Here is a 13,710-nt window from a genome sequence, read left to right as displayed (position 1 = left end):
CCACCATTCCAGAGGATATGCGTCCATACTGATGATAGGTTCTGCTCAATAACGATCCAAAGCAGTGGAAACTGGCGCATGTTCATTTTCATCATCATCTGAGTCAGATGCCACAAGCAGAACATTGATTTTTGGGGGGGGAGGGGTTCAAGTTCTGTAGTTTCTGCATTGGAGTGTTGCTCTTTTAAGACTTCTGAAAGCATACTCCACACCTCGTCCCTCTCAGATTTTGGAAGACACTTCAGATTCTTAAACCTTGGGTCAAGTGCTGTCTTTAGAAATCTCGCATTAATACCTTCTTTCAATTTTGTCAGATCTGCAGTGAAAATGTTCTTAAAATGATCAACATGCTTGGTCATCATCCAACACTGCTATAACATTAAATATATGGCAGAATACGGGTAAAACACAGAGCAGGAGACATACAATTCTCCCCCAAAGAAATTCAGTCACAAATTTAATTAATGCATTATTTTTTAACAAGCATCATCAGCGTGGAAGCATGTCGTCTGGAACGGTGGCCAAAGCATGAAGGGGCATATGAATGTTTAGCATATCTGGCATGTAAATACCTTGCTACAAAAGTGCCATGCGGATGCCTGTTCTCCCTTTCAGGTAACATTGTAAATAAGAAGCGGGCAGTATTATCTCCTGTAAACTTGTGATTAGCTGAACAAGAAGTAGGACTGAGTGGACTAGTAGGCTCTAAAGTTCACATTGTTTTGTTTTTTAATGCAGTTATGTAACAAAAAAAACTACATTTGTAAGTTGCACTTTTACAATAAAGAGATTGCACTACAGTACTTGTATGAGGTGAACTGAAAAATGGTATTTCTTATTTTTACAGTGAAAATATTTGTAATAAAAATATAAAGTGAGCACTGTACACTGATATTCTGTATTGTAATTGAAATCAATATATTTGAAAAGGTAGACAAACATCCAAAATAGTTAATAAATTTCAATTGATATTATAAATTTATTTTAGCATGAGCTTTCGTGAGCATTCTTTCTATGCACCCGAAGAAGTGAGCTGCAGCTCACGAAAGCTCATGCTAAAATAAATTTGTTAGTCTTTAAGGTGCCACAAGTACTCCTGTTCTTTTTGCGGATACAGACTAACACGGCTGCTACTCTGAAAATTGATATTATATTATTTAACAGTTTGATTAAAACTGCAATTAATTGTGATTAATTTTTTGAGTTAATCGCATGAGTTAACTGGGATTAATCGACAGCCCTAATACACACACACACACACACACACACACACACACACACACACACACACACACACACACACACACACACACACACACACACACACACACACACACACACACACACACACACAACTCTTGTAACATCCTGGTTTTGCTGGACTGTGTTAAGCCAGAGCTTCCAAATTTCTGCTAACTAGGGAAATGTTATTTATAAAATGGACTTTTATGAGAAAGTTTTAAAGTAAAGCAAAGTTTAGGCCTCTAACAAAGGTTTGTTCCAGCTCCAGGGATTCCTAGTCAAGAGGAAATACAATGCTAACTCACCTAAAATCTAGATTTTTTTTTCCCCCCTTAAAATCCCAGCTCAGGGCAGTGACGTGACTACCTGAGACTCTCAGCTTTCATTTTAAAACTAGTTTTTAGCCCTGATGGTTTCAGAGCAAAGTTTGATAATGTGTATCCTAATGGCTCAAGAACCAGAAAGCAAAAAGAACCCTGAATGTATTATTTTTAAAAATACCATGATTTTTAAGTGAACCTCAGATTTTTAGGGTTGACTCATGGTTTTTGAATGCTTGCCATTGGCACTACTGAAATAGTTCATGGTATAATTATGTGTAATAAATAATATTTTGAATTTTAATAGCACTTTTCATCTCAAGGACTTTATAGCTGTGCAATAATTGTTACTTTGTGATAGGTAAGGTATTATACCCATTTTAAGTAAACTGAGCCACTTTGCCACAGACTTTCTGTGTAACTTTGGGCAAGTCATGTAACTTGTATAAGGTCTCACAGTGAGTCACTGAGAGACCCAAAAAATAGAGCCCATGAGTTACTCTAAATATTCTAAATATGTTTTATACTAACTTGAGATATTTTTGGTGACCATTTTATGCAGATAATATGGTAATATACGTGAAAGAATAAAATGAGAAGAAAGGAAAGTAAACTATCAATGTGTAAGCCTTTTAGACTGGCATTAATTATCCCTTTAGAGAAAGTAAGATCTTTTTGTAGTAGAAACAGATGTCCTGGAGTTGATGTTGCACCGTAGCATATCCTTGAGGGAATTAATTGTTCAAATGATCTTTCTATGGTATGCTATTTCTCTGTAGTTTAATTAAAAATATGGGCAAAGATTGAGGTAATAATGTATTTTACACTATATTCTTGAGGTTATAGTTTATATGCTCTTGAGATGCCTGAGCTCAGGTTCTTTGGAGTCAGTGGAAGTCTTTCCACTGACTTCGGTGGGTTTTGGAATAGTCCATAGGGCCCAGTCCTAAATTCCCATAGATTTTTTTTTAATGGAAATTACACACAATAGGGAACTCAGGACTGGTTGAGCAAGAAAGGTTATTTGCATTCATGCACAACAACTGGAAAATAAATTCTTAATTTTTCTTTGAAAGGGTTCAGAAAGGAGAACTGCTAGCAGTCAGACTCAAAGGAGATGTACTGATTGTGCTGGCCAGATGTGAGAGTATCTTAGGAAGTTAAGGGTACAAAGAGAGGATCAAACAAGTTAGAGATGGAGAACACGCATTAGATCATTAAATCCAGCCCTGCAAATGCAGGATCTAATCAGAGTGAGGACATATAGAATGGGAGCCATAAAAAGCTGCAAACAAAATGCTCACAGTGGGTTGGATGTCCTTTTCATTTGTAAAGACAGAAGTTTGAGGGAACTGATCAGATTTGCAGTTCCAGTGTCTCCAAATTGTAGTGAGGCAGCAGTTGAGAGATTTGACAGGAAGTATGAGATGCATGATGGTCTATATAGTGGAAGAGTGTTATGGTGCTGTATTTTCTATAGCAGTCGTGAGAGTTTGTTTGTAATGCCTTACTAACTCTCTGTGTCATGGCCTCTTGGCTAAGAAGACTTCTCTATAAGTAAGGGTTGGAAATTGCAGGGTCTTAAGTGAGTGAATTCAGACTGTGTTGTTGCTTTCTTCTTGTGTTGCAGCAGGGAAAGGTTTTTTGGTTTTGGTTTTTTGTTTGTTTTTTATTTTTTCCTTGAGGAGGAAATGATCTGCCCAGAATATGGATGAGGATGCAATCCTGGGCTGTTTGAGTGAAACAGCAGCTGAAGGAATAAAAGTGTTGCCAAATGGAAGAATTAAAAAATCATGAGCCAGAACCCCCAAATCATGATTGGCTTAAGATAGTTTTTAAATAATAAATGTGAGGTTCTTTTTATTTGCCTTCTGGTTTCTGAGTTTTTAGTGTGCACTTGCTTCACACTTTCTAGCTTTTCTTCATGACCAGGAGGGGTAACAACTTTTTTTTTTTAATTAAAGCTGCGATTCTCCTAGAAATTCTTGATTCCAGAAATTGGGACATTCAGAAAAACATTATAAATTATAGACACGGTGGGTGAGGTAATATCTTTTATTGGACCAAGCTCTGTGTAAGCTTGTATCTCTCACCAAGAGAAGTTGGTTCAATAAAAGATATTTCCTCACCCACCATCTCTCTAATATCCTGGGACAACACTGCTACAACACTGTATACTATAAATCATGACAGTTGGTAACAGTAAGTGTGCACATATTTAAAGGTCATAGAGAGATGCAGCTACTTTTGGTCACATACATTTAATATTGCTTTTCTTTGGTCCCAGAAGGTCTCTTTATTTGCTGCTGCTGTAGGACTTTCAATGCTTAGAATACTAAAGACTAGTTTATTCATTCTTAATGCTCTTTTACTGACCAACTGAAGTTGAACAAACTCAGTTCCCATCCATATCCTTCTCCCCCTCTTCCACCCTAGATGGAGCTCCACTTACCTCCTCATTCCTGCTAACTCCTTCTCTCCTCCACTTTTACCACCCTCACCTCCCATAAACCCCAATGAGCATCAGAAGAATTCCACTGCATATGAGAGGAAAGCTTCTTGCTTCCTGCCTACCTTCTTCCCCTTTCACAGTTGAGCCTGCCTTCCTCCAGGGAATTAGGTTCCGCTCCAGGCTCTCTCCTACACTCAATCACCAGTACTTGTGGCACCTTAGAGACTAACAAATTTATTTGAGCATAAGCTTTCGTGGGCTACAGCACACTTCTCTGGATGCATCCGAAGAAGTGGGCTGTAGCCCACGAAAGCTTATGCTCGTGTAACCCTTCTGCCCCTCTGAGTTGGCAGCAACAAGGGCCGGGTTCAGTATCCAGGGGTTCTGTTTCAATAACACAATGCAAAACCGGCTCGAGCCCCCACCCAGTGACCTGGGACAATTACCTACCACCCCCCCGGGCGCCTCTAGGAGGCAATACTTCCCCACTCGCAAGCACAGAGTCCGAGTGTAGCAAAATCCTTTTAATAAAGGAGGGAAACAATGCGGCATCACGTTGGAGAGACACCACAAACAGGACTATACACAAACCATAAGCAAAAAAACCCACCCCCAAGTACATTTGGCACTGTCCTTTCCCCCTTAGGGTCTTAAGTCCAATCACCCCAAAGTCCAACAACCCAAGAGTCTCTGTCTCTGGTCAGTGCCACCCCAGAGTTCAAAAGTTCATCTGCAGAGTTTTACCCCCCCAGCCTGGGTGGAAATGGGGGGGGGGCACACGCAGGGTGTTAAAGGGCACCTTACGTGGGCCAGGGCCGACTGCCCCGCTTCTCTGTGGAGTTCTGCTGTAGCCTTCACCACGACTGGCTCCACTCCACCAGCTGTGCCGCTCCTCCAGCCAACCCATGAACCGCATCAGCCGTCCACGCGAACCGCTCCACACTGCTCCACGGGCTGCGCCAACGTGCTGCAGACTGCTCCGCTCTGCCAGCTGCTTAGCGATCGATCTCAGCTCAGTAAGCTTAGCTCTTTTAGTGATTTCAGCTCTTGTAGTAAAGGAGCCCCAGTGCTACCTTGGCCCAATGTGAATTCAGGTCAGCAGCCTCCAGATGGACTCCTAAAGGATTTAAAATTAGCTCTGCTCTTTAACAGTGGAGAGAGGAGGATGTGCAATTGGTGTTCCAGGCCCTCAAAAGGGGCCCATACCATCAGGTATACACACCAGTCCCCAGCCTCTCTCCCCTCACTGGGTTTTGGAACCCATGTCCCTTGTCTAGCAAGTACTATTTAATGTAGGTTGAGTCAGTTCTGTCATAAAGCAGTCTCATAGTTCCTCATTCACATAATTAAGGTAACAGCCCCATTTTTTTCTTCCTGCCCCAATAACAAAGAAATTGGGGATTCCACAGTGTGAAAATAACCATCCCATGCTGCTGTGTGTTATGCTAAGTGGAGTGGGTTTACCAATGCAAATGCACATTCCTAAAATTCCTTTGCCCACTCCTCATAATGTACCGCCAGATGTCAGGGTAGATCTCATCCTGACTCTGCTTACACTCAAATAAATTTGTTAGTCTCTAAGGTGCCACAAGTACTCCTGTTCTTTTTGCGGATACAGACTAACATGGCTGCTACTCTGAAACCTGTCAATCACCAGTGTTATCTCCCTCTACTCATTCTTGGCTTAGGTCAGGAATTGGCAGCCATCTGGAAGAGGCTGTCATTTGTGGAGGAAACTGTGTTGGAGGTAGATTATGGTATGAGGGAAGCCAAGTGGGTTAGGATTGGACCCTCCCAGGAGTTCTAACCTGCTCTTTAGCCAATGGCTAGAATGCATCTGTGACAGAAGCGGAGCAGCTTTGTGATCATCTAAAAATACTGAGATGTAATACTCTTCTGAACACTGTATGTGACCTGATCAGCGAGGTGAAGTTACTGTATATTGGATTATAAAACTTTCCTGTAGAATGTATTGATCTAGCTCAGTGGTTCTCAAACTAGGAGGTGGGCCTCCCAAGTCTGACAGCTGGGAATGTGTCAAGGGAGGCACGAGCTGTGTGTGGGTGTTTTTGTTTTCTGTCTGTTTGTTTTTTAAAAGAGCTCTGGCTGTCAGCCCCGTGTGGCTGGGGCTTGTGCAGAAGGGCTGCGCGCACTTGTGAGGCAGGGATAAAGGGGAAAGCCACATCCCCGCAGCTTGGGCTCTGCTTCCCCCGCACTCCTAATCCCTCACCTGGAGTTGGCAGGGCTCTGGCTGTCAGTCCCAGGATGGCAGCAGCTGCTATGAAGTAAGGGTGGTCATGGGGAGCTAAGTCTGTTGTGAAAAGTGATATTGATGAATATCACTTTTCACATTGCCACCCTTCTGTGCTGGTGTGGTGCTGCCTTCAGAGCTGGCCGGCCGGCCCGCCAGCAGCCACTGCTCTCTGCCCTGGGTTGTGGTACATATACTTGGGGGTGGGAGGACGTAAATGGCTACAGATGCAAACAGGGGAGGTCTGATCAAATAAGTTTGAGAAGCACTGATCTAGCTTAATAGGGGGCGGTGGGAAAGACAAGCCAGAAAGAGATACAATAGCTGTACACAAGCAAACCTCCCAACAAACCGTGTGAGCAGGGCCGGCTCCAGACCCCAGCGCGCCAAGCGCGCGCTTGGGGCGGCATTTTGCCGGCAGGGAAGCAGGCGGCTCCGGCGGACCTTCCGCAGTCATGCCTGCAGAGGGTTTGCTGGTCCCACGGCTCAGGTGGACCTCCCGCAGGCATGACTGCGGAAGGTCCGCCGGAGCCGCCTGCCGCCCTTCCAGCGCACCCTCCGCAGGCGCGTCTGCAAGAGGTCCCCTGCAGCCGCGGGACCGGCAGTGCGCCCCTGCGGCATGCCGCCCTGCTTGGGGCGGCCAAATTCTTAGAGCCGCCCCTGCGTGTGAGGGGACACTGACAGGACAATAACCTACTTCTAGGCTCCAAGCCAAAGTGAGACAGCCAGGCTGGGCAGGGCCGGCTCCAGGCACCAGCTCAGCAAGCGGGTGCTTGCGGCAGCCAAGGGGAAGGGGCAGCACGTCAGGCTCTCCGGCAATTCGGTAGCGGGTCCCTCAGTCCCTCTTGAAGGGAAGGACCTGCCACCGAAGAAGAAAATGGTGCGGTGGAGCAGGCTTTTTTTTTTTTCTGCAGCTTGGGGCGGCAAAAACCCTGGAGCAGGCCCTGAGGCTGGGAACCCTCTTAGAACAGGATGATATAGGTAGGTAGGGTGTGTCTGTGTGCCTGAGCCTGTCCCGGGGGGAGTCTGGGAAGAGAGTTTAAAGAAGCTGTGTCTTCTCCAGTATCTAGAGTATGGTAGCCTTAGGGAGAGACAAACATGCATATAGATTAGTGTATTATTTAAAGATCTGTTTTCTCTTAAATGCTGTGGTTCTAAAGTGCTTTAAGAAGGCTGTCCGATCATGGTTACCACACTCATTGCTCCCTGACGGAACAAAACCACAGGATCCGAAGATAAATCAGGCCTGCTAAAGTGATCACAGAAGACCCCAAAATTGTGTGAGTCCCTGCCTACAGAGAGGGGACGGTCCAGACCTGAACGGGTGCACTCGGAAACCAGGAGGTGTCAGAGGTAGAGTTAGTGACAGCCTCTCACCTGAACATCACAGCTCAATTCATCCCAACAGTGGCCACTTCCAACTCCCTGGAAACTTTCTAGTCCCCAAAGTATTGAAGAAATGGTGCTTGAGTCCCTTCTCACTTCCACTAGTATGCATCAGGAGTAACTCCATTGCAGCCAGTGGAGTTGTATGTGTGTAGCTAGCTGTCATTTTACATCACTGAACACAGAAGAAGTGGGTAGATTGTTACTTCTGGGGGAAAAAAAGACCCAGGAGGAATTTCACAGTGCTAGAAGTATCCAGTCCTTCTGTTCTCAGCATTGAAAATGATCATGACATCATCACATTTGGTATGTGCAAACAGAAAAGTCCAATCCAGTAATATATGTGGTGGTCTAAAAGCTAGTTGCACAAAGCCAAATCAGCTGGAACAAACAATTTAAATAGAAAAAGTTAATGATAATTCAGAACATGTTACTAGATGCCCCAAAAGCCACAATCAAGAAAGAAGGCTACACTGGTTAAACAAACAACCTGGCTTAGGGGGGAAATGAAGGCAGCTATAAAATAAGAAAACTGTATAAAATGGGTAAAAGGGAAAGTTGACAGCAATTAATATAAATCAGAAGCTATGAATGGTATAATATTGATAAGGGAAGCAAAATGACACTAGGACAATCAGAAGGCAGTTTTTGGAGTATTCTAGTAACGGACCATTATCATTATTAGAATTTCATTTGTTACTAGATGGAAATGGTAGAATTCTCCCTAATAACACAGAAAAGGCAGAAGTGTTGGATAAATATTTATGTTCCATATTTAGGAAAAAAGGCATGTGATGTATTTGACTAAGTACCTTGCATTACAATAGTAATGTAGAATGTTAAACAGTAGATGCAGATAACTTGTATTCAAATGTTTTGGAAAAGCTGACCAAAGATTGGAGGAGTGATATATAATGAACAGGAGAGTCATTAATACAGAGCGATCTGGATCACTTGGTAAGCTAGATGCAAGCAACCAATATGCATTTTAATACAGCCAAATGTGAGGTCATCAATCTGCAAACAAAGAATGCAGGCCAGGCTTACAGGATGGTGGACTTCATCCTGGGGAGCAGTGACTCTGAAAAAGACTCGGGAGTCATGGTGAATAATTAGCTGAATATGAGTTCCCAGCATGACACTGTGGTCAAGTGTAAAGTGATCCTTGAAGCTACAAACAGCGGAATCATAAGTGGAAGTAGAGAGCTTATTTTACCTTTGCGTTTGTCATGATACGATCACTACTGAAATACTGTGTGCAGTTCTGGTGTCCACAATTCAAGAAGGAAGTTAAAAATTGGAGAGGTCAGAGAAAAGCCACAAGAGTAAGTAAAGTATTAGAAAACATGGTCCACTCTAGGAGTTCCCAGTTAGATGTCAGGTCTCCTCTTGGCAACTATCTCTGGGTAGGGACTCTTGTCCTCCTCCCTCCTGACCAGGGTTTTGAGGCTGCACTGCTCCCTGCTTTATAGTGTGATGTCAGTCTAAAGGCCAGCACCTGTGTTTTGGTTTCTCTCCAAGGACTATGAATAGTGTATTACCAGCAGTTACAAGTTACCATACAGCTCTTTCTAAGCAACGACATTTATTCTTAAGATAAAAGCATTAAATCTGTTCATTTGTTTTTATAGATTTTTCTCTGTAAACACTAAACTTACCAAGAGTCAGCCATCAGTCTTATGGGGCGCTAATGGACCAAAGTCTTTCCAACCCTTCCCCAAGGGTTGGGGCTCCCCTTGAACAGAAGGTCATGTCTTTTTGATGGATCAGAAAGAAGGCCATGAGTCCATTCAAGTTCATCCTTTTATACCAACAGCCCTTTCTTTGTTTCCTAGTCTCTGGAAAACCCAGCCTCATTCAATATATGCAAACCACCCCCAAGAGGTGGAACTTCTGGAGTCATTTACAATCTCAGGGGTAATCACCCCCACTGGTTTTAGTTCCTGTAGAAGCTGCGGTGATTCTCCCCTATGGATTAGGACACAGACCAACATAAACCATTCAAAATTGAATATAACGGCCCTCATGTAGTATTTTTACTACATGATGTTGCAATATTTGTCACAAAATGCTCTTCTAAAATATATACTCTAGTTCAGGAAAGTCTTGTGATCTCTGTTCTGCAAGAGGTCAGACTACATCATAGTGGTCCCTTCAGGACTTACAATCTATTACAAAACAAGATAATTGAGAGGATAATCAGGCACACTGTATGGAGATTAACCAGTGTCCTAAAGATTAATTTAAAAAAATATATTTCAGTATTTATTCTAAAGTTTGTTCAGTGTCTGTCTGTTTGTTATTCTTTAAATGGTGTTCATCTTTGTTTGGAAATAGCTAAGAGGCTTTACTTGGGAGTTGATGTCCTAATCAGCTCACATCATAAAGCTCCTGTAACATGAATGACTTGATATCACAATAATCTTCCATCAACACACATCACAAACCATCATGCATTTTCTGTACGAACCTGAGAACTCCCCATGCAAATATTACATTTGATTATTGCAATACTGAATTCCAAACACTGATGAATGGAATTTAGAATGAATTAGGAGACAGATTCACACTGGTTTACAACAGCATAACAGTTATAACTGAATTATCAATGATTACTTTGTCCCTAGGTAAAATCACAAACGTTGTTACTCTATCCTGTTATCGCTCTTGAGAAATGGAAGCTTCATAGCTTCAGCAGTCAGTTAAACGGCCTGACGTAGTATTTGCCCTCTGGGAAGGGAAACTAAATACTTCAGCCATTCAGTACACTCACTAGAGGAGCATGGGACTTTGCTTCCACCGTAGCAAAGGGCCCAATCCCATTTCCACTTAAGTCAATGGGAATCTTAACATTGATTTCCATGGGCACAGAAACAAGTCCAAAGCATTCACCCATACTACTTTCATAGACTGTCACTCCACCTCAGGTAAATACCTAGAAGGTGAATCCTGTGGGTTCCATTCATCAGACATGCAGCCAACATAGCATTTTCTGCCTCATTAAACACATGAGTTTCCTAAACATCAGAAAACATTCAGAAAGTCGCACAGTTTTCCTTTTTAACAAGCACAAAAGAGTGGATGGTACAGTATACAGAGAGCATTATGGGAGTGGAAGAACTATCATCTAAATAGCCATGGCTGGAGTGTGGAACCATAGCTGGAAGTGAGGATGAGTTGGCAGCCATCTTAGATCAAGCAACTGACACCAATTGTATTTTCTGTGCAGCACCACTGGGCCTCTGCTTGTACAACAACAGGACAGCATGTTGAATTTGGCTAACAGTTATTCTCTGAAGAGAACGTGCAAGAGAATGTGCAAGATCCAGATTCTGAAGCATGAAGAGCTTTACAAGATGGGAACTGTCTAGTTTATGGTACTGTATGCATAGATATGATATGGGAAAACAATTCTCTATAGAGAGAAATCAGAAGTGAGCAGTGTACAAATATCACATCATCATGTAAATATAACCCACAGACAGAGTATGATACCTTTCCACCCTGGTGAATTTGGTCCTTCATATTTTGTAACATCACAGAGGATACAAAATGTTTCAGACAGCATTTATTTTAAGATGGCTAAACAAAGCATCTAATGAAGTCGTCAGTTTTTTTCCTACATATGTGAATATTGCAAACAAAACAACTTTTGTTCATGAAAAGTAACATTTTGGCATGATTTGAGAAGCCTGAGTACTTCCATTTCTGCACCTAATAAGAATAGGCGCTTCCAATACACTTTCTATCCAGTTATGCAAGGAAAGAGGGGACATTTAACCAATGCAAATACAGAAAACAAGAGAGAGAGAGTGATCATTTGTCTAGTGGGAACATTAATACAAAATTACAAACCTGAGCGATAATTTTATTTTGACAAAAATATAATATAAAATACAGAAATATTAGCAATTCATTAATCATTTCCAGAAATGATGCAACAATAATACTGATAGAGATACAATCAAGGTACTTTACTTGCTCCCTTTAATTGGTTACTTAGTGATTTGCCACATGGAGATTCCAGCACAGATTATTAAACATAACCCACATTGCCTTTTCTTTACCCCTCAGTAGAGCATATAACATTTTGGTCTTTATTCCATTTTCATACCTTCTTTATGGCTGTTGTCCTTATGCCTGTGTTATGTATGTAAAATCTCTTCTTGAAATGAAGATAGCGTTCCAGACTGAATCTTACAAAAAAAAATGTTTCCACATGAATCAGTACACCAGCCAATTTTTATTTCTGTAGACAGCATTTTACTGAATGCATTAACAGGAGCCTTGAACACCAGCCATAATTCAGTCAGTTAGTGCCAGAACCATGCTGCTTTTTTTTTTAAATGAAGGGTTTATCTTGGCTCTTTTGACTAGAATGCACTGAATGTGTGTATATGAATGTAAATCTTTCCTATGACAGGAGGTGCACCTAATAACCAACATTCTGTTCAAGGACATCCATGCTGTGTGTCTACACATTGGACTGTAAGAGAGATTTGGCCCCATATTTGTACACATTTTAAATCTGGGCATGAGAATTCAAAATATTTCAATCATAGCAGTAGAATGGATTAGTTCTGATATGACTGCACAGTGTTGAACTTGATGACATTCTACTAGAACGAGTTGTTTTCCAGTTGTAGGTGGCACACACAAATGCTATTCTGATGCATAATAGACTCTGACGTGGTCATATCTCTCTTTTATCTATGCCGATGCTCCAAAAAGCTGCAGCCTCCACATCTTCTGCTGTTGCAAATTCAAGGGGAATTGGACAGATGATGTAGTCCGTATCTCCTCATGCCAAACTGTGGGTAGCTTTACATGGCTGGCAAGAATTAATGAGGGTGGGAGAGAAAAGAGTTTTGACTTATGCAGTCACTTTTGCTTATACAAGTGTCACAGACCCATGCCCTCTACAAAACCAGTTTTGTGAACATCATTATATTTTACATAGCTAGTAACCAGTAGAGATTATTTCTATTCACAGGCTAGTCTCTTACATCGTTGTTTTTTCCTCCTTATGCTATTAAATTTCTTTAACATACTATAAAGACAGATCGTAGTGTCATGAGTAACCTATTAAAGAAAAAATAGTTAAACCAACACTCTTATTAGAAGTGAAAGAAAATATTCATTTATAAATATGTTCACAGGTTACAAAAAGGAAAACCACACATTCATAATACTAAAAAACACAAAGAAGGGACAATGCTGCATTTTAATATATATCCTTATTGCTGCTTAAATAACACACAGAGACAAGAATTAAGATTCCTTCAGATGACACACAGGGAAAAGACAGTTAACAGAAAAGATAACAGAAATGTGGATTAGTTCTAATTTACCTCACATTAATGCCTCTATGCATCTACCAGCCAGATGAATTACCTTCACTTTGGAACTCCCATCCACACACTGACCACCGTATTCTAGAGTAATTTTGACTTGTTTCCTGTTCTTTTTCTACTTGTTCTACCATCTTTTAGATATTTATATCCCAGTCCTTGAGTTCCCCATCCTTGGCAATTTTAAGAGGCACATAAATATAGATGCATAAGCAGAAAAAGAAAGAAAGAAATTGGCTGCTTAGCTCAACCATTTGAAGTTATCTTCTCTCTGCACCCACTCTTTCTCCCTCCATAATTCAAACCCCCTCTAGATCATCTCTCTTCCCTTGACATCATTTCTTTTTTTTTCCCCTCTCTCAATCCACATCCTGTTTTGCTTGCTGATCGCTTTGACTGGAATGAATACTTCTCCTATACTTTCCAACCTGACTAGGATGGATTAAAAAAAAAAGGATGTAAAAAAATCTTTTTTTTTTAAATGTTTTAATTAAATACAGGTTTATTTTTTAAATTTAAAATAGGTTGTCAATGTTAAGGCCTACACTTATTATAATCTACTAAACTCATTTGAATTTAAATACAAGTAGAACATAGTTGTTGCCATTGTTTAAAGTCAAACCACTGAACTGATAGAAGTCAGTGGCTAAGTATCTGGGACCAGAGATATCTGAAGTGCTAAAACAGCTTTTGACAGCAGTAGCCCCC

General features: G+C 41.4%; 1 protein-coding gene and 1 long non-coding RNA gene across 2 annotated transcripts in view; one reads left to right on the top strand and one right to left on the bottom strand.

Annotated features, from left to right (window-relative positions):
- The window catches only part of SPAG16 (sperm associated antigen 16), a 766,854-nt gene extending 755,059 nt beyond the window's left edge, over positions 1-11,795 (bottom strand). Inside the window, exons 1-2 of the mRNA XM_045032690.1 lie at positions 11,766-11,795; positions 9,310-9,405 (exon numbers count right to left, since the gene is read on the bottom strand). The gene's annotated coding sequence lies outside the window, so the exon portion shown is untranslated. The remainder of the gene's footprint in view (positions 1-9,309; positions 9,406-11,765) is intronic.
- Positions 1-13,710, top strand: part of LOC123378637 — a 37,609-nt gene that overhangs the window by 5,718 nt on the left and 18,181 nt on the right. The window lies entirely within an intron of this gene.

Source organism: Mauremys mutica, chromosome 10 (genome assembly GCF_020497125.1).
Source record: "Mauremys mutica isolate MM-2020 ecotype Southern chromosome 10, ASM2049712v1, whole genome shotgun sequence".
NCBI classification, from domain to species: Eukaryota; Metazoa; Chordata; order Testudines; family Geoemydidae; genus Mauremys; species Mauremys mutica.
This window is presented reverse-complemented; position numbering and strand designations above follow the sequence as displayed.